Below are 18,878 nucleotides of genomic sequence, written 5' to 3' on the forward strand. Positions count from 1 at the left end.
CAATAACTGTCTTCAAACTCCAATGGAATCAGAATAAATCAATACTAAAACATACCTGGAAAATTCCAAAATATGTTACAATTAAAACGTTTATGTTATACAAGAATCAAAGCAAAAGTCTCAAGGAAATTTTTAAGAAATATTTTCAACTACGTAGAAATGAAAACGTCAAATTTTGGAAATTTAATGAAAGCAATGTTTAAAGGGAAATAACAGGCAGGAAGTTTGAATTTTGCTTCAGCTCGGGTGGAAGGCATTCTGGTGTCAGAGCAAGGGTCGTCCAAACCCATAGGACTTTCTTATTTTTACTTTGGCTGAGCTTTCACTTGAGAAAGTGCCTCAGGATATCTTCATATTTTGCCAGCTGTCACAGAAAGGATTTAAGTACTGAGATGATCAGAACTAAAATTGCTCACAGGAAATCAGTCTCAAAAAGAAAACCAATATAAGGAATATGAATGAAACAGACACTTCGGTTTGAAAGATGTCAACATTCCAACCTTGCAAAGTAAAACTTTTATTGAATTCAATGAGACATCTCAGGAATTTGTTCCAGAGAAGGCCAATATCAAGCCAAAATCTATGAAAACTATTCTAAGTGATCAATGCAAACAAATGGTCCAGAAATACAGAGGAAAAACTGTTCACAAACTGAAAGGCAGAGAGAGAAAGCTAAACAAGGAGTGTTTAAAGTGGGTCTTACAGGCCTGACATCCTTTCCTTCTTTCCATCAATGCAGAATGTTAGGAAAGTTGAGCCAAAAAAGGCTACCTCATCCTCTGTACGAATACAAGATCAAAGGCCACACTGAGGACCAAGTTTCTAGCACATGAACCACTGGGGAACAAACCATATCCAAACAATAGCACTCACTTTACATTTAAAGACATATATATGTGAGCCAACACAAACCTCTCCTCCTTTAAAATCAAAACAAAATTTAAAAGGAACATACATAGACTGAAAGTAAAAGGGTAAACAAAGATATTCCATGAAGTTGTAATGAAAAGAAAGGGAGGCTATACTAATATCAGTGTGCTAGACTTTAAATGAAAATTGCCATGAAACAAAGTATAATTATGATGAAAAATGATCAACTAAAAAGGAAGATGTAAACATTACAAATATATATTCACCTACTGTACAAAGACCTAAACATATAGAGCAAACACTGACAGATTTGAAGGGAGCAATAGAAATACAATAATAAGAAGAAACTTCAGCAATCCATTGCTATAGTGGATAGATGGTGCAGATAGAAAATCAGTAACGAAGCTGTAGAACTGAACAGTGGTATAGACCAAGTTAACCTAGCAGACATGCACAGAACAGTTCTCCTAACATACATAGAAGAGTCATCCTCTTCAAGTGCACATGGAGCATTCTCCAGGATAGATCAAATTCTATGTCACAAAATCAATCTAATAATTTTAAGGAAACTGAAATAATCCCAAGAATCTTTTCTGATCACAGTGGAATTAAATTATAAATATAAATCAGAAATGTTCTAAGAAGATTTTCTTTTTCTTGTCCTGGATTTATTTTAAAGGGTAATAATTCTCTGATTCTTCTGAGTGGTCTCTTTCTACATTGCTGTGGTTTTTAGTGCCTGTAACAGCAATCAAGTCTTGGGAGGAAAGCGATCTAGGGACTTTCCCCGTTGTAGCCATTTTTTTAAACAAACAGTAATTTAACCTCTCTAAATTCAAGATTTACCAAATGTTATGACGATTAAGATTCTACCCTGCTTTTTGATGTGTTTTCTTCTTTGTGTTTTGAGAGTATTTCTACTTTTTGGTACCAGGGATCGAACTTGGGTCCTTGCGCTTGTGCAGCAGGAAGCAAAACCACTGAGCTAAATCCCTGGGCTGAGTGTATTTTTGATATAAGCATCATTTGTTTTTACTTATTTAATTTATAGAAAGAAGGAAATAGGTAGTTTTGCCTAACTCCAAAAGAACTTGAACAGATTTTGTACTGTTCAAGTTAACTATAACAAAATAAGAAAAATTGTAGTTGGGATGACAAACACAATAAAGCTCAATATCATGAATAAATACAATTTTCTTTAAGAAAATCATTTATGATCTCACAGTTAATTAACAGTCAAGAGTTTCATATGAACAAATCACTTAATTTTGTGATAATAAGAGTAAATACATGCTCATAAGAAAATACTTTCACCTATAACCTGGCTGTATTTTATGTTTTTAGATTTTTCAAGGTATCAGTCATACCAATGTTTCTTTCCTTTTACTTTTATTTATACAATAGAATATGAAGGCTAGTTCAGTGCATTGCAATTTAAATTTTTTAATTTTACTGTCCAAAATGTTTCAATCTAAGGTTAATACTATTAAATATTCTATAATTAATTTTAATTAAGAGAAAACTAAAAATTAAACCTATCATTGGGGTGATAACTTTACCAATTTTAAACAATTTCTGTGATGAGTAAAGTGAGGTTGCACAAATACAGATCTCATAATGATTAATGAATGTTGTTATTGTTACTTTTTAACTTCTCTAAGGTGGCCCAAGAAAACTTTAATACTTTCTCCTCCCATTTTTTTCTAGACTAGACTGAAGGAAGAAGAGAAAATATTACATTCACAGTAAATAGGCATTTTCAAATACCAACATTTTAAACTTTGTTTGGTGTGACCATTCCTATTAAGAATAAGCCACATTATCAACTGAGTCTCTGTTTGCCCCATCTGTAGTGCCAGGTGCACATGTTGTTGATTTATAGGAGTAGCTGATGATATCCAAAAGTTGATTAAAGGATTAGGAGGATGGCAGAAAAGTGTGTACCTCCCCCCTTAATTTCTGAGGACCTGTCTTACCCAGAAGTCTTTGCCACCTACTCTAATGGCTAGTTAAATCTAATGAGAAATAATTTTAAATTACTATAAAATTTCAATTCTAATGACTGAGTAGGATAATCATGAACAGTAATTTATTTGTCATATGAAAGAATAAGAAAATAAAGTAATTTCGATTTTGACACCTTTGACCACACAAAAATATATTCTGCATCTTTGAAGAAATTACAGTACTCTTTCCTCCATATTTACCAGAAAAGTTAAAGGATGAGTCAATTTTAATGCATTATGCAATAAATAATATTCTTATCAACTAAATACATTCAACTTTGAGTCTTCCATTATTTTCTTATACTTAAAGAAATCATAGCTTTTGATTTACTATGTGCAAAGAGCTTTTTATCAGAATTTAAAATCCCACCCTGGTATCAAAAAAAAAAAAAAGAATTTAACAATCCCAGTCAGAGTGGCTTGTTATATGTGAAAATGTCCCTTTGGGAAAATTCCTATGAAATTAAGTTTCTAAATGTCACTTTTTCAGAACTTAGAGCAATATATTCCTATCTCTACAGAGTTGCCTTTGTATGCTTTTCTTGATATGCACATTTAGTCATGTGTGTTGCTTAGCATTCATTTTTGTTTTAAGATCAACCCTGTAAAACTTCATTGTTGACTGTCACACATTATATAAATAACTTAGGAAATTATTATTGTACACTTAAATTCCCTGAGCCAAAGGACTTATCTTTTTTCCAACACATATATTTGAGAAATCACAGAATATAATTCAGTTTAGTCAACTTGTGTTTATCTTTATAAGAAGTTTTTAATGAAAATAGTAGTCAAGCTAGGTGCAGTGGTGCATGCCTGTAATACAAGCTACTTGGGCTAAGGCTGAGCCCAGCCTAAGCAAATTAGTGACCTTAAGAGAGTATCTCAAAGTTAAAAAATAAAAAAAGGGATGGGGATGTAGTTCAGAGCAAAGGCTTTGGATTCAACTCCCAGTAATACTAATAATAACAATAACAATAATAATGATGTTGAAATGTCCTTTTCATCTATTCCTTTCTTCCATACATGTCACTAGAAAATAATACTTTCAAAGTAACATTCAGGGTTCAATTCTTCCCCTAAATGTTATGGATTATTTTTATCTTTTCTTCAATTAATGTCAGTGTTCATAGCGTGCTAAGTTGTAAACCTTTTTACTCATTGTGAATTTCTATGTTTTAACCTCAACTTCAGCATCTAAAAAAATTTTTTTATGACTCCTTAGATGAAAGACATCAGTTATCCTCTACATTTCCGTATGAACTGTTCCTTTATCTTTAGAATCAGTGAAATATCTTTCTTTTGTCTTTGGTATAAAATAGTTGAGTTAACCCTCTTATTATATAGGCTCACATCGCATCCTTAACTTTTTCAAAATCCTTATCGAAATTTTTTAACAGAAATTCATTCAGTGAGAAGATTTAAAAAAGAAAAAGCAAGAAATATGGACAATGTATAATTATTTAATGGAGAGTGTTTTCTCCATGAGACTCAGACACTACATATGACACATTCAGAGCTGTATCTCCAGGACATAGTAGGACTTGGCATGTAATAGGTGCTTAATAATAGTCATTGGATACCTTCTGGCTTTTAAAAGTACACATAGGGACACATTTTGAAAAAGCCTGGAGTGTGTTGATGGTTATTGTTTTCTTCTAGTCTATTAAGAAGAGTACATTCTAGGGATCATGCTTCTATAAGATGCTCAGAAAGAAGGAAAGGAAGGAAGCTAACATTTGTTGAGTCCTATTAGGTGCCAGGATTGTGGTAGTTTGGCTAAATGCACGATCTCTTTTAGTACTTTAAAAACTGGACTTTTTTGCTACTCTTAAAAATTGAAAATTCTAGCTCTGTTTTTATTTTAAACCTTTTGAATGTGTACACCAGTATATGTGAACAATTATGACACATAAGTCATAGCTAAATAGTGAACTTCAAAGAGTTGATAACTTTTGCCCATTCATGTAAGTTTTGCTATTGCATTTATGTACATGGCTATAAATTGTGTGCATTTATTCTGTATTTATGTTGACTAGCTGACTTTTATTTGAATTGTTAAAATTTAAAAAATTAAAATAAGCTTATGAAACTAAAAAGAAAACTGGGTCTGGGAAGTATTACTCTTCTCATTTGTAAGAAGAGGAACTGGGCATTTTTCAAAGTTTAATGATTATCCTATACTTAAGCTAGAAGTTTAAATGGTGTTATGGTTTGTGTTTAGATGTTCCCCCAAAGCCTCATGCTTTTTCAAGGTTTATGAATCTAGAGTGTGTGACTGATTCATGGTGGGACTAAGCCCAAGGATTAAGGGCATGAGTGCTACCTGCTGTTAGTAGTTTGGATGGGAAAAGGGGGGCAGAAATATGCTGCTAAGGTTCCTTGTTGCTTTTGCTGTCTTCCACTGCCATACTGCCTTGGAGCCAGCTGATTATGGACTGATACCTCTACAAACGATAAGCCAAATAAACCTTTTCCCCTTTAACTTCAGGTGTTGGGTATTTTGTCTCAGCAAGGAGAAAAAAGTAACTAAGACAAATTGTCATTTCTATCTTTTTTTCCCCCCATTAAGTTTATTGGTACATTTTAGGTATAAAATACAGTTACACTCATCATTGGGATTTTGTACCATTACATGAGTCTCTTGGTTCTTATTTTTTGCCCCTTCCCCTGCCCACCCTTCCCTATTTGCAAAGATTTTGTTTCCATTTTTTTCCTTTTCTCATATTTTTTCTTTTCCCTTCTTTCCTTTCCCCTACCCCTCCCACCTCCCCTACTCCTTTAGACCTTTACATCCTATTACATAATATAAATTATACATATTTAAAATTACAATATCAAGATCTAGGAGACATTACCACAGATTTTACAGAATTTAAAAGGATATAGAAAGCATATTTCAAAAATCTGTTTTGAAATAAATTTGACAACTTCTAAGAAGTACCTTGGAAGACAAATTAATGAAACTGACTCTGGAGGAAATATAAAATTTGAATAGCACCTATTAAAGAAAGTATATTCCTAACTTGAAAACCTACCTATATGACAACAACAGGCTCATATACATTTTAACTGATAAATTATATCAAATATTTAAAGCAGAAAAAAAAGGAACACCTCTACCCTCATTTTAGGAACTCAATGTTGTGCTAATCCTAAAACTGGATAAAGATAATAGAAGAAAAAAGTATGAACATAGACAGAAATTTGTTTAACAAAACAAACTATTAGAAGTCAGATCTGGCAGTATGTAGAAAGTGGTTTTATTATAGGGATGGCAGTGTTGGTTCAGCATTGGAAGATCTACAACCAGAAGCCATCATTTTAACAGAGGAAAAGAAAAAGCCATTATGATCCTGTCACTAGTTGGAGAAAGGGTATTGGACTAAATTCTACAGCTGTTCATGGTAAAAGCTATCAGGAGACTAGAAGTAGAACAGAACCTTCTCAATAGATCAAAGACATGTACTCCATACTTCCAGCAAAAACACCTTATATGAATGGGAAAGATACAATGCTTTCTCCTTAAGGTGGGGAACAAGGGCATATATGCCTACTCTTCATCTGTCCATTAAACTTTGAAACATAGGCCCAAACCAAAATAGTCTGGCAATAAAATGACACAATTAGGATAGGATTGGCAAGGTAGAAGCAAAATCTTTATATGTAGATGAAATGATCGTCTACAGAGAAAATACTAAGAAATCTCTAGGAGCCCCAAGAACTTGTATTTGAATTTAGCAGGATTAGAAAACACAAGGTATATATAAAAATTCAGGTCTGTGTATACTTGCTATAAATGAAGAATTGGATATTGAAATTTAAAAGGTAGGAGTACAAAGGACCTAGAAAAGTAAAAAAAAAAACCAACAAAAGAAAGTGTTGGAAGACATTGAGTACCTAATTTTAAGACTTCCTCTAAAGTTACAGTAATCAAGGCAGTGTTGGTGTAAGGAAAGACATATAGATCATTGGAATAAAACAGAGAATCTAGAAATAGAACCACACATATATGGTCCACTGAGTTTTGAAAGATTATTTAACATTAACATTTTATAGAATATAAACTCAATTCAAGAGCCAAGGAAAAGAGTGTTTTCAGCAAACAGCACTAGAACATCTGGTATCTGTATATAAAAAGTTGACCTCAACCCTTTATTTCCATACATAAAAATAACTTGGAAGGATCTATGAACCTAAATATGAAAGCCTAAAAGTATAAAACTTTAAGAAGAAATTATAAGGGAAAATGTTTATGAATTTAGGGTAGGCAAGAACTTCCTACAATACAAAAGACATGATGTATAAAAAAAAATTGATAAATGAGATTCCATGAAAATTTAGAACTTTAAATGACATCGTTAAAATGAAAAGTAGTCCCTAAACAGACCATATTTACAATGCATATAACCTATGACCAGAATATTAATTCTTACAGCCCATTAATAGACAACCCAATTAAAAAGTAGACACAAGATGATAATAGCCAGTACAGCACAAGGTAAGGTGTGCAACACTAGAATCAGAAAAATACTAACCATGAACAATAACAAGATTGAATTATATATTCATTAGAGAGATGAAGCTAAAAGTTTTAAAAGCCTTGTCATGACTTTTTCTTTTTGTTGGATTCTTCCCTTTTGTGTTTAATTTGTCATGCCCAATGGATTCATTCTGCTGGGCTTCCTGGGGTTGTGATCCTCATTTTCTTTTCCCAGGATATTGTCTAAAATTTTTTGGAGTGCCGGTTTGGTATTCATGAAATTCCTAAGGTGTTTTTATCATGAAAGTATCTTATTTCTCCATCAAATTTGAAAGATAGTTTTGCAGGGTACATCAGTCTGGGGTGGAGGCTGTTTTCCTTTAGGGCTTGAAATACATCACTCCAAGCTCTTCTTGTCTTGAAGGTTTACATTGAGAAGTCTGTTGTGATTCTAATGGGCTTTCCTTTGTATGAGATTTGTTTCTTTTCTCTCACTGCTTGTAGAATTTTGTTCTTCTTTTGAATTTCTGGAATCCTAACTATTATATGCCTATGTGTAGACTTTTTTTGATCAAGGCTAGTTGGAGTCCTTTATGCCTCACTTATCTGTATGTCAAGTTCTTTTGCCCTGCTTGGGAAGTTTTCTGCCATCACTTCTGTGAACAATTTTTTTTATGTCATCTGCACTCACTCCTGTTTCTTCATTGACTCCAATCAGTCTTATGTTATTCTTCTTCACATTGTCTAGCAGCTGCTGGATTGATTTCTCATGGTCCCTTACAATTTTAAAGCAATTTTTCTTTTCCTGGTCACTAATTGCAATGTTATCTTCTGTATGTGAAATTCTGTCCTCATGTTGGTTCATTCTGCTGCATAGACTTTTGATGGAGTATTTAATCTCCTGGAAATCTGTTTGCATTTGTTTTATGGATTCCATTTGTTTCCTATGTTGGGATTCCATCATGCTCCTCAGAGCCCCTATTTTTTTTTAATCTGTGTCCTCTCTAGATTTATTAATCATGTCTTGCACTATGGGCACAATCTTTGTTTTTATCTGAGAAATTATTTCGGATTTCATTTTTTCCAGATCCTCTTTTGTTGCTAGTTCAGGGAGTCCAGGTGGTTGAATATCAGATTGTTCCATCTTGTTTCCCTTTGGGGTTGCTGTAGGTAATCTGGAAGTCTGTTTTTGAGGCTTGTTTATGTGTCTTCTCATTTACACTGGGTGGGGGATGTGCTTCTGACTCCCATGTGGCTCACCTTCTCTGCCCTAGGAGCTTGGAATGGCAGTGGGGGAGCCTCTTCCTGGCCGCTGGGATTGACTCACCTTCTCTGCCCTAGGAGCTGTCATTTCTATCTTGAGTGTAACATTACCATCAATATATTTATCTCTGAAATTATCAATCAATGTATTAAGCTATTTCTTTATATTTGGATTATCCTCATTTTAAATTTAACATTCATGTAACATCTGCTTTAATTAAAGCAGAATATGCAATATTTATATATATGAACACAACAAAAATCCCTGATCTCCAATGTCAGACAGTTTCTCTTCTGAGTAGTAATATTTGATTTATATCTTTGAACTAAATTCTAAGTAATACAACCTGATTCCCTCTTTTCCATTTTTCCTTATTAAGCCATCTATCTTCACATCCATATTAGGAAACTAGGCTACATAGCTGAACATTATAACATAATTTTGATTAAAGGTGAAAAAAATGGCTGGATCAAAAAAAATCATCAACCACAGAAAGTGTTGGGGTTTTTCTGAGTCTCAAATCATTCTAGCTTAATTAACACATGCAGAGTTCAAAGAGTTGATGTGTGAGGTCACTTTATGAAGTAATAGTTTGTTATGAATTTGTGCCTAGAAGAATATAAAAGGTTGGAGGTGATACAGGGGATTCTGGAATTTTTTGAAAGAAAGATGATGGCATCTGGCTTTAATGTGTGAAGATGTTAGAATTAGTCATCTATCTGGGTGGTTTACTGTGGTGGTGGAAATGATAAAGCAATACAGGAAGTATGTGAATAAACAAGTTTTACTGGCCCACATTTATTTGCATACCTGAGAAAGTACTATATTTCTTTTTTCTTTGAAGAGCAAGTATTCTCTAGTATGGTTTGAGATGGAAACTTTCTGGCTTACAAAATATTTTTGCTTGGGAGAGAAACTTCTTAAGCTCAAGAACCCTCAAAGGTAATATACTAAAAACTATGGGCTAATACTTATCTGGCAGAAGAGAGACCATGATCACAAAGGTGTTTTTCCCAGGGTGAGGCTTATCCATCACACTCTTCATGTGCTGACTCCTGTGATTTCCCCAAATGTGGGAAACTCAACTGCATCATTTGTGGTAGTGGGGGACTGCATTCATGCTTTCTTTGACTAAAAAAAACCCACAAACAAACAAACAAACACTATGAGAGCTAAGAAGGAAAAGGTCATGTTAAATCTGAATTTTTTGCTTTTGTTTTGTATCTCTGACTCATAGAAAAGTGGCTGGCATATGATAACAACTCAATATATCTATTAAATTAATAAGTAATGCTATATAGCATAGTTGTGCTCAAATTGTGGGCTGGAAATCTCTGTGTCCATATGAGATCAACATCATGAATGGATAAAAGATTTATTCAAAGTGCAAGATAAAAGGCAGGCATGGTGGCACATGCCTGTAATCCCAGTACCCTGGGAGGCTGGAGAAGATTTGAAGTTTGAGCCCAGCTTGGGAAATTGATCAACTTAGCAAGATTCTGTCTAAAAATTAAAAATCATAAGGTATAGGATGTACTTCAGTGCAAAGGTGCTGGGCTCAATCCACAGTATCAAAAAAAAAAGACAAATGAATTTTAATGTAACAGTTTAATTTTTTTGAGACAAGAATCTTACTATGGAGTCCGGGGTGGTCTTGAACTCTTGGCAATCCTCCTGCCTCTGCCTCCCAATAGATGGGATTACAGGTATGCACCACGATGCCTGGCATTAGTATATATTTATTAATATGGTTTCAGAATCCATACTGCACCTTACTTATCACTTAAGTTTTTAGTGAAGTATGAAAGAATATCTGAAAAAGATATTAAAACAATCCCCTCCTTTCTAATGACTTATTTATGGGAGGTTGAATTCTTTTCATGTCCTACAGCTAAAACAAATAAGAATTTTAAAAAGAAGCAAATTTGATAATTCAACTGTATTCTATTAGGCCAGGCATTAATGAGATCTGTAAAATGTAAAATAGTGCCTTTCTTCTCACAAAATATATTTTGTTTGGGGGAAGACCTTTAATAAAAGATAGCAATTTTTATAAAACAGTGTATTTACACCAACAAGTATTGAGTTTCTTATTTTGTTTTAAATGAATTAGATAATACATATTTTAAATACTTTTGTTACAACTTCTACTATAGCAAATGCATATGTGTTTGTGTATTTTTCTCACATAATTAAGAGCATTCAAAATTTATTCAATAATTTTGAGAGTAGGAAAGAGCCTTGAAACCAAAACGTTTGAGAAATACTGATACAATGTTTAATAATTTTCATATACACAATTTCATTTCTATCACAAAACTATTTTTGAAATAAACAGGTTTAATGTTATACCTCCTTTCATATTATGTATTGCTTTATCCTCAGTATTTGAATGGTATTTGTATATTCTAACCAACTCAAAAATATTTGTTGAATTAAATAATTCAATTTGTTGACTGGATAAACAAGAAGGAGGGGAAAGAGATAGGTGAGAGAAATAAGTACTTTATCACTATTTATCAAGTAATTACTACTATGTACCAAATAATCAAGACAATACTATGTACCAAGTATTGAGCCAGGTGTTACTTTCTTTTTTTTTTTTGCTTAAATTCTTTTATTGGTACATCTTAGGTATACAATACGTTTACATTTAACATTGGGTGCTTGTACCTGTACATGAGGTATCTTGGTTCTTATTCCTCCCCCTCTTCCCTATTTACAAAGACTTTGTTTCCATTTTTTCATTTTCTCATAATTTTTCCTTTCCCTTCTTTCCTTTCACCTTCCCCTCCCACTTCCCCTATCCCTTTGGACCTTTTCTTCTTATTTCAAATTATCAATTATTCATTTTAATCCTTAATTACACTTTCAGTTTCTCACACTAGAGAAACTATTCCGTATTTACACAGGTGTGTCCTTTTTATTTCACTTAAGAGTATGGCCTTAATGTGCATCCATTTAGCTATAAATGTCTCTAGTTTTATGGTTGAGTAGTAGTCCATTTTATTAAAAAACCACATCTTTATCCAGTTTCCGGTTGATGGGCACTTGGGCTGTTTTGAAGCTTTCCCTATTGTGAACTGTACCACTAGGGACCTCTAGCCCTAGTTCTTTGAGGTATCTCCATACTGATTTCCACAGTGGTTGCACCAGTCTGCACTTTCACCAACAATGGAGAAGGGTTGCTTTCTCCCCACAGCCCTGCCAGCATTTGTTGTTGGTTGATTTCTTGATAACAGCCATTCTTTCTGCAGTGAGGTGGAATCTCAGTGTTGTTTTCATCTGCATCTCTTGAATGACCAATGATGTTGAACATTTTTTCACATGTTTATTTGCTGCTTTTACTTCTCTGTCTGAGAAATGTCTGTTCATTTCATATGCCCATTTTTGAATTGGGTCTTCAAATTTGGGGTGTTTGATTTTTTTCAGTTCTTTATATATTCTAGATAGTAGTCCTTTGTCTGAGGTACAGCAGCTAAAAATTTTTTCCCACATTGTGAGTTGTCGCTTCACACTGTTGGTGGTATCACTTGCAGTGCAGAAGCTTCTTAAGATGAGATGCCAGTTCTGGATTCTTTCTGCAAGTTTCCGTGCCACTGAGGTTTTGTTCATAAAGTCTTTTCCTTCAAGAGTTCTACCTAATTTCTCTTCCAGTTGATTTAGTGTTTCTGTTTTAATATTTAGATCTTTAATCCATTTCAATTTTAGTTTAGTGCATGGTGAGAGATATAGGTCTAGTTCTAATCTTTGGCAAGTTGAAACTCAATTTTTCCAGTACCATTTATTAAAGAGGCTATCATTTCTCCAGTGAGGTTGTTTGGGTCCTTTGTCAAAGATGAGGTGGCTGAGTGTGTCTGGAGCTGTTTCTGCATCTTCAAATCTATTCCACTGATCCTCGGGTCTGTTTCTTTGACAATAAAATGCTGTTTTTAATCACAGTAGCCTTGTAGTATAGTTTCAAGTTGGGGATTGTGACACCCCCTGCCCTATCTCTGTTGCCTAGAATTGCTTTTGCTATTCTGGGTCTCTTATTGTTCGAAATGAATTTTTGGATTGTTTTCTCTAGTTCTGTGAAGTATATTGTTGGAATTTCAATTGGCATTGCAGTAAATCTATACAGTAGTTTTGGAAGTATGGCCATTTTCACTATATTGGTTCTTCCTACCCAGGAACAAGGGATGTCTTTCCATTTTCTTGTATCTTCTTTGATCTCTTTTTTCAGAGTGCTGTAGTTTTCAGTGTAGAAGTCTTTTGCTTCCTTTGTTAGATTGACTCCTAGATATTTCTCTCTTTTTGGATGCAATTGTAAAAGGAATTGTTTCCCTAATTTCTCTCTCAGTTTGTTATTTGTGTACAAGAAGGCTATTGTTTTTTGAGTGTTGACCTTGTATCCAGCTACTCTACTGAATCTGTCAATTAAGTCTAGAAGTCTTTTGGCAGAGCTTTTTGGGTCTTCTATGTAAAGTGTCATATCATCAGCAAATCATGACAATTTCACTTCTTCTTTTTCTATCTTTATTCCTTTTATTTCTTTCTCTTTTCTAATTGGTATGGCTAATGTTTCAAAAACAATATTAAACAGGAGTGGTGATAGTGGACATCCTTGTCTTGTTCCTGATTTTAGCATGAAAGTTTTCAGTTTTTGACCATTTAGTATGATGTTGGCTGTTGGTTTTTCATAGATAGCCTTAGTCAGGTTGAGACAAAGACATTGTATTCCAATTTTCTGTAGGGTTTTTATCATGAATGGGTGTTGGATTTTGTCGTATGCTTTTTCTGCATCTATTGAAATGATCACATGGTTTTTGTCTTTGGCTCTGTTAATATAGTGTATTACATGTATTGATTTATGTATGTTGAACCATCTCTGCATCACTGGGATAAATCTGACTTGGTCAGGGTGTATGATCTTCTTGATGACCCTCTGTATTCTGTTTGCCAGAATCTTGTTGAGGATTTTTGCATCTATGTTCATTAGGGAGATTGGCCTGTAGTTCTCTTTTTGGGTTGGGTCTTTCCTTTGTTTTGGAATCAAAGTAACACTTGCTTCCAGGAATGAATTTGGAAGTATTGCTTCCTGTTCAATTTAATTGATAAGTTTAAAGAGTAATGGTGATAGTTCTTCTTTAAATGTCTTGTAGAATTCAGCAGTGAAGTCATCAGGACATGGATTTTTCTTTGTTGGTAAATTTTTAATTATGTTTTTGATGTCACCCATTGTAATTGGGGTGTTTAGAATTTCTATATCTTCTTCATTTAACTTTGGCAATTTGTATGTATCTAGGAATCTATCCATGTCTTCTGTGTTTTCCATGTTATTAGAGTACAGGCTCTCAAAGTAGGTATTGACGATGCTTTGGATTTCTGTTGGATCTGTTGTGACTTCACCTTTTTTGTTCTTAATTGCATAGAATTGAGTCTTTTCTTTCCTTTGTCTGATAAGGTTGGCTAAAGGTTTATGGATTTTATTTATTCTTTTGAAAAGCCAATTCTTTGATTCATTGATTTTTTTTCTATCGTTCTCTTAGTCTCCATTGCATTGATTTCTGCTCTGATCTTTATAATTTCCTCTTTTGTACTAGCTTTGGGTTTGTTATGCTCTTCTTTTTTTAGGAGTTTGAAGTTCTGCATTCGGTTTTTAATTTGAATTCTCTCTGTTGTCCTAATATGGGCACTCACTGCTATGAATTTCCTGCATAGAACTGCTTTCATTGTGTCTTACAGATTCCTGTATGTTGTACTGGTATTATCATTTACTTGTAGAAACTGTCTAATTTCTTCTTTAATTTCCTCTGTGATCCATTGGTTGTTCAGGAGGGTGTTATTCAATTTCCATGTGTTTGTGGGTGTTTTGCGGTTTCTTGTATTATTGATCTCCAATTTTATTGCACTATTGTCTGATAATATACAAGGGGTAACTTCAATTCTTTTGCATTTACTTAGACATGTCCTATGAGCCAGCATGTGGTCTATTTTGGAGAATGACCTATGTGCAGCCAAAAATAATATGTATTCTGATTTTGTGGGGTGGAACACTCTGTAAACATCTATTAAGTCCATTTGTTCAATAGCTTGATTTAGTTCTAGAATTTCTTTGTTAATTTTTTGTCTAGATGATATGTCTATTTGTGATAGTGGGGTATTGAGGTCCCCCACTACAATTGTATTAGTGCTCATTTGGTTTTTCATGTCCATTAATATTTGGTTTGTATAGTTGGGGGCATTCATATTTGGTTCATATTTATTTAGGATTGTCATCCCTTCTGCTTGGATTGTTCCCTTCACAAGGATGTAGTGACCATCTTTGTCTCTCTTAATTAGTTTTGGTTTGAAATCTACTTTGTCTGCAAATAAGATTGCTACCCCTCCTTTTTTCTGGGTTGCTGTGGCATGGAGAACTGTTTTCCATCCTTTTACTTTCAGTCTATGAATTTCTTTTTGAGTTTGGTGTGTTTCTTGTATACAGCATATTGCTGGATTTTGTGTCTTAATCCCTTCTGCCAGTCTATTTCTTTTGATTGGTGAATTGAGGCCATTGACATTGATGGTTATAATTGATAGATACTGACTCATCCTTATCATGATGTTTTACTGTTGTTGGCTCTTTTATTTTTTATTTTCCTCTTTCCCTTTAGTTTCTTGCCTTGCCTGGTGGCTTCCCTCTGTTGGGCCTCATGGAGTTGTGATCTTTGTTATCTTTTTCTAGGATATTGTTTAGAATTGTCTGGAGTGCTGGTTTAGTGTTCATGAAATTTTTCAGATGTTCTTTGTCATGGAAGTATCTAAATTCCCCATTGATTTTGAAAGATAATTTTTCAGGATACAACAGTCTAGGTTGGAAGTTATTTTCTTCTGGGGCTTGAAATACTTCACTCCAGGCTGTCCTTGACTTGAGAGTTTATTATGAGAAGTCTGCTATGATTCTGATGGGCTTTCCTTTGTAGGTGATTATTTTCTTTTCTCTAACTGCTTGTAGGATTTTGTTCTTCTTTTGGGTTTCTAGCATCTTGAGTATATGTCTAGGTGTAGATTTTTTTTATCATAACTAGCTGGAGTTCTATATGCCTCACTTATCTGTATGTCCAATTCTCTATCTCTGTCTGGGAAGTTTTCTACTATTACTTCTGTGTACAGCATTTTTTATGTCAATTACACTTTTTCCTGCTTTTTTGTGGGCTACTATCAGTCTTGTTATTCTTCTTTGCATCATCTGGCAGCTGCTGGATTGATTTCTCATGGTCCGTTACTATTTTGAAGAAATCTCTGTTTTCATAGTCATTAACCTCAATCCTGTTTTCTATATCTGATATTCTATCTGCTCTGATAGATCTGATATATAATCTGCTGTGCATACTTTCAATGGAGTTTTTCATCTCCTAGATATCTGTTCAAATCTGTTTCATGGATTCCACTTCTTTCCTATGTTGGGCGATCATGGTTTCCATTTCTTTCTCATGCTAGGCATTCATGGCTTCCAGCATGTTTCTGAGATCATCTATTTCTTTATCTGTTTCTGTTCTAGAGCCTCTAATCATGTCTTTTACTCTGTTCACCATCTCTGTAGTTATCTGGGAAATTATTTCTGTTTTGAATTTTTCTAGGGCCTCATTCATCTGTTTTGTTACTTCCTGTGGTATCATTTCAGGATGTCCAGGTGGTTGAGTATCAGGCTTTTCCACCTCGTTTGCCCCAGAATTTACCCTTGGTGGGGTGGAAGTCTGAGTTTGTGCCTTGCTTAAATGTCTTCTCATTTTTAATTTTGGTACTGTCTTTGGTTTAATTCCTGGGTTGATACCTTGAAATTGCTTATTGTAAGTATCTTTGTTGCTTGTAATTAGAACACTAATGGAGTGATTGCTTCTCAGAGGCATCTTCCAGATATAGCTGGTCTTTAGGTTTTGAATCTCTAATGACTCTGAGGCTGTCTCATTTTCATTAAGCCAGGAAGGACAACTGATTAGATCAATCACAACACCTTAGCCCAAGTGATACAATCAGCAACACCATAATAACATCAAGTACATCTTAGAAAGTGACAATTTGTGTTAGTTATTAATCTATCACCTTTAATTGTGTGAATTAAATCAAAATTGAGGACCAACCCAACCTACGTTTATAGTGAATAAACTTTTCAATATAGCAATTTTACCTTTCTGGATGGAGAGTTAGAAGGAGTTGGGGAGGGAGGGATAGGCAGTTAGAAGGATAGGGGAAGGTTAGCAATGAGTCCAGAGGACACAAGTGAGAGAAAGAAAAAGAGAAGAAAAGAAAATGAAGAAATACGAATTCGGGCCAGAACAGGAACAAAGAGGGAGATGAAGAACAATGTGGGACAGCAAGAGATTGAGAGAGAGAGAGAGAGAGAGAGAGAGAGAGAGAGAGAGAGAGAGAGAGAGAGAGAGAGAGAGAGAGAGAGAGAGAGAAAGGAAAGAGAAAAGAAAGAAAAAAGTTAGAGAAAAATAAAAATTTTCAAAGAGTAGGAAAAAAGAAAAATAAATAAGAGCAAAAACACCCCCATGATAATAATTTTGGAAATAAAAAGTAAAAATGAAAATGAAATGCCTCCTTCAGGGTATGTCTCTGCTGTCACAATAGACAACATGGGCAGCAGTGTGCAGAGTTATAAATCAATGCATCTCAGCAAGCCAGTCTCAGATCAGTGGAATTCAGGCAGATTTCTGGCTGCAAGTCCCAAGTTGAGCTCCCTGTCCTCCTGCAGGGTTGAACTCTGCAAGGTTCTACTGCAGGTTCCAGCTGCCTTTCCCCTGAAGATAGTCCAAGTTCCAACGAGAGGTGATGATCCCTCCAACTTACCAAGTACAGTGGTCTGGTGTCCCCTTTGTCTTTGTAGTGTGGCACCATGTAGCGGCACAGCCAGGAGGCCAGAGGTGGGGGGGGGAGGCTAAACGGGTTGCCACTGTGGGCATGGCAAGTGGGGAGGAGTTCTCACCTTCTGGCTGGTCCCCGGTGGGCGTGGCACAGGTTGGACCGAGTCTGGCTCCCAGCAGCCAGGCACCTCTCTCTCCAGCGGGCTGGAGCCAGGTGATATTTTCTATTAATCATTTCATATAGTTGCTACAAAATTGAATAATAACTGATAATGGTGTTGGTGAGATACAGGTTTGGCTCAAATCTAGTCTTGATCTAAGAATTAAGAATGGTTTTTACATGTTTAAATTGATAAAGGAAAAAAATCAAAGGAAGTATAATATTTTATGAGGTGAAAATTACATAAAACTTAAATTTCTGTGTTCACAATTTTTTTTTTAACTCAGCTTTGGCTGTTTGTTATTTTCCTATTACTTATGGCACTTGTGCATTACAACCATTGAGTAGTTGTTAGAGAGATCTTATGACCTGCAAACTGTAAAACATTTGCTCTCTGGCACTTTACATGAAAAGGTTTTCAACCCCTACTCTAACATCTTGTTTCTTTCTCCAATTCCATTCAATTAGAATCAATGTGGAGAAAGATCACAGTGAACTAAATGATTATACTTTCTCTTCATGAAGTTACTTGACACATATTTATTCCCTGGGGGAATGAAATTTTGAGTAAAAATGTTGTAGATTACTTTTTAAAAACATTTTCCCCTTAAATTCTTTTATTGGTACATTTTAGGTATACAATACATTTACATTTATCATTGGGATCTTGTACCTTTACATGATGTATCTTGGTTCTTATTTTTTCCCCATTCCCTGCCGTCCTTTCACCCCCTCCTCCCTTCCCTATTTATAAAGACTTTATTTCTTTTTTTTTCCATTTCTCATAATTTTTCCTTTCCCTTCTTTCCTTTTCCCTACCCCTGCCAATTCCCCTACTGCTTTGGACCTTTTCTTCCTATTTTGCATTATCAATTATTCATTGTAATCATTGGTACATTTTAGGTATAAAATATAATGACATACATCATTGGAAATTTGCACCTTTACATAATCTCTTTTGGTTCTTATTTTTCCCCATTCTCCTGCCCTCCTTTCAACCCCTCCATCACACCCTATTTACAAAGACTTTGTTTCCATTTTTTCATTTTATCATAGTAGTTCCATTCCCTTCTTTCCTTTCCCTACTCCTCCCACTTCCCCTTCCCCTTTGTCCCTTTTCTTCCTATTTCACATCATCTATTATAGCCTCTAGTCCTTATTTACACTTTCAGTGTCTTACACCAGAGAAACTATTCAGTATTTACACATGTGTGTCCTATTTATTTCACTTGAGTATTGCCTCAATGTGCATCAATTTAGTTAT

General features: G+C 34.6%; 1 non-coding gene across 1 annotated transcript; it reads left to right on the plus strand.

The window, feature by feature from the left end:
• Nucleotides 1–9,590: 9,590 nt before the first annotated feature.
• On the plus strand, nucleotides 9,591–9,754 carry LOC147823141 (U1 spliceosomal RNA). Its single transcript, XR_015444590.1, has one exon. It is a non-coding gene; the product is annotated as a U1 spliceosomal RNA (small nuclear RNA).
• Nucleotides 9,755–18,878: the final 9,124 nt, after the last annotated feature.

Source organism: Heterocephalus glaber, unplaced genomic scaffold, assembly GCF_053883595.1.
Source record: "Heterocephalus glaber isolate CG9 unplaced genomic scaffold, H.glaber_assembly_v1.0 deba00001600, whole genome shotgun sequence".
Classification (NCBI taxonomy): domain Eukaryota; kingdom Metazoa; phylum Chordata; class Mammalia; order Rodentia; family Bathyergidae; genus Heterocephalus; species Heterocephalus glaber.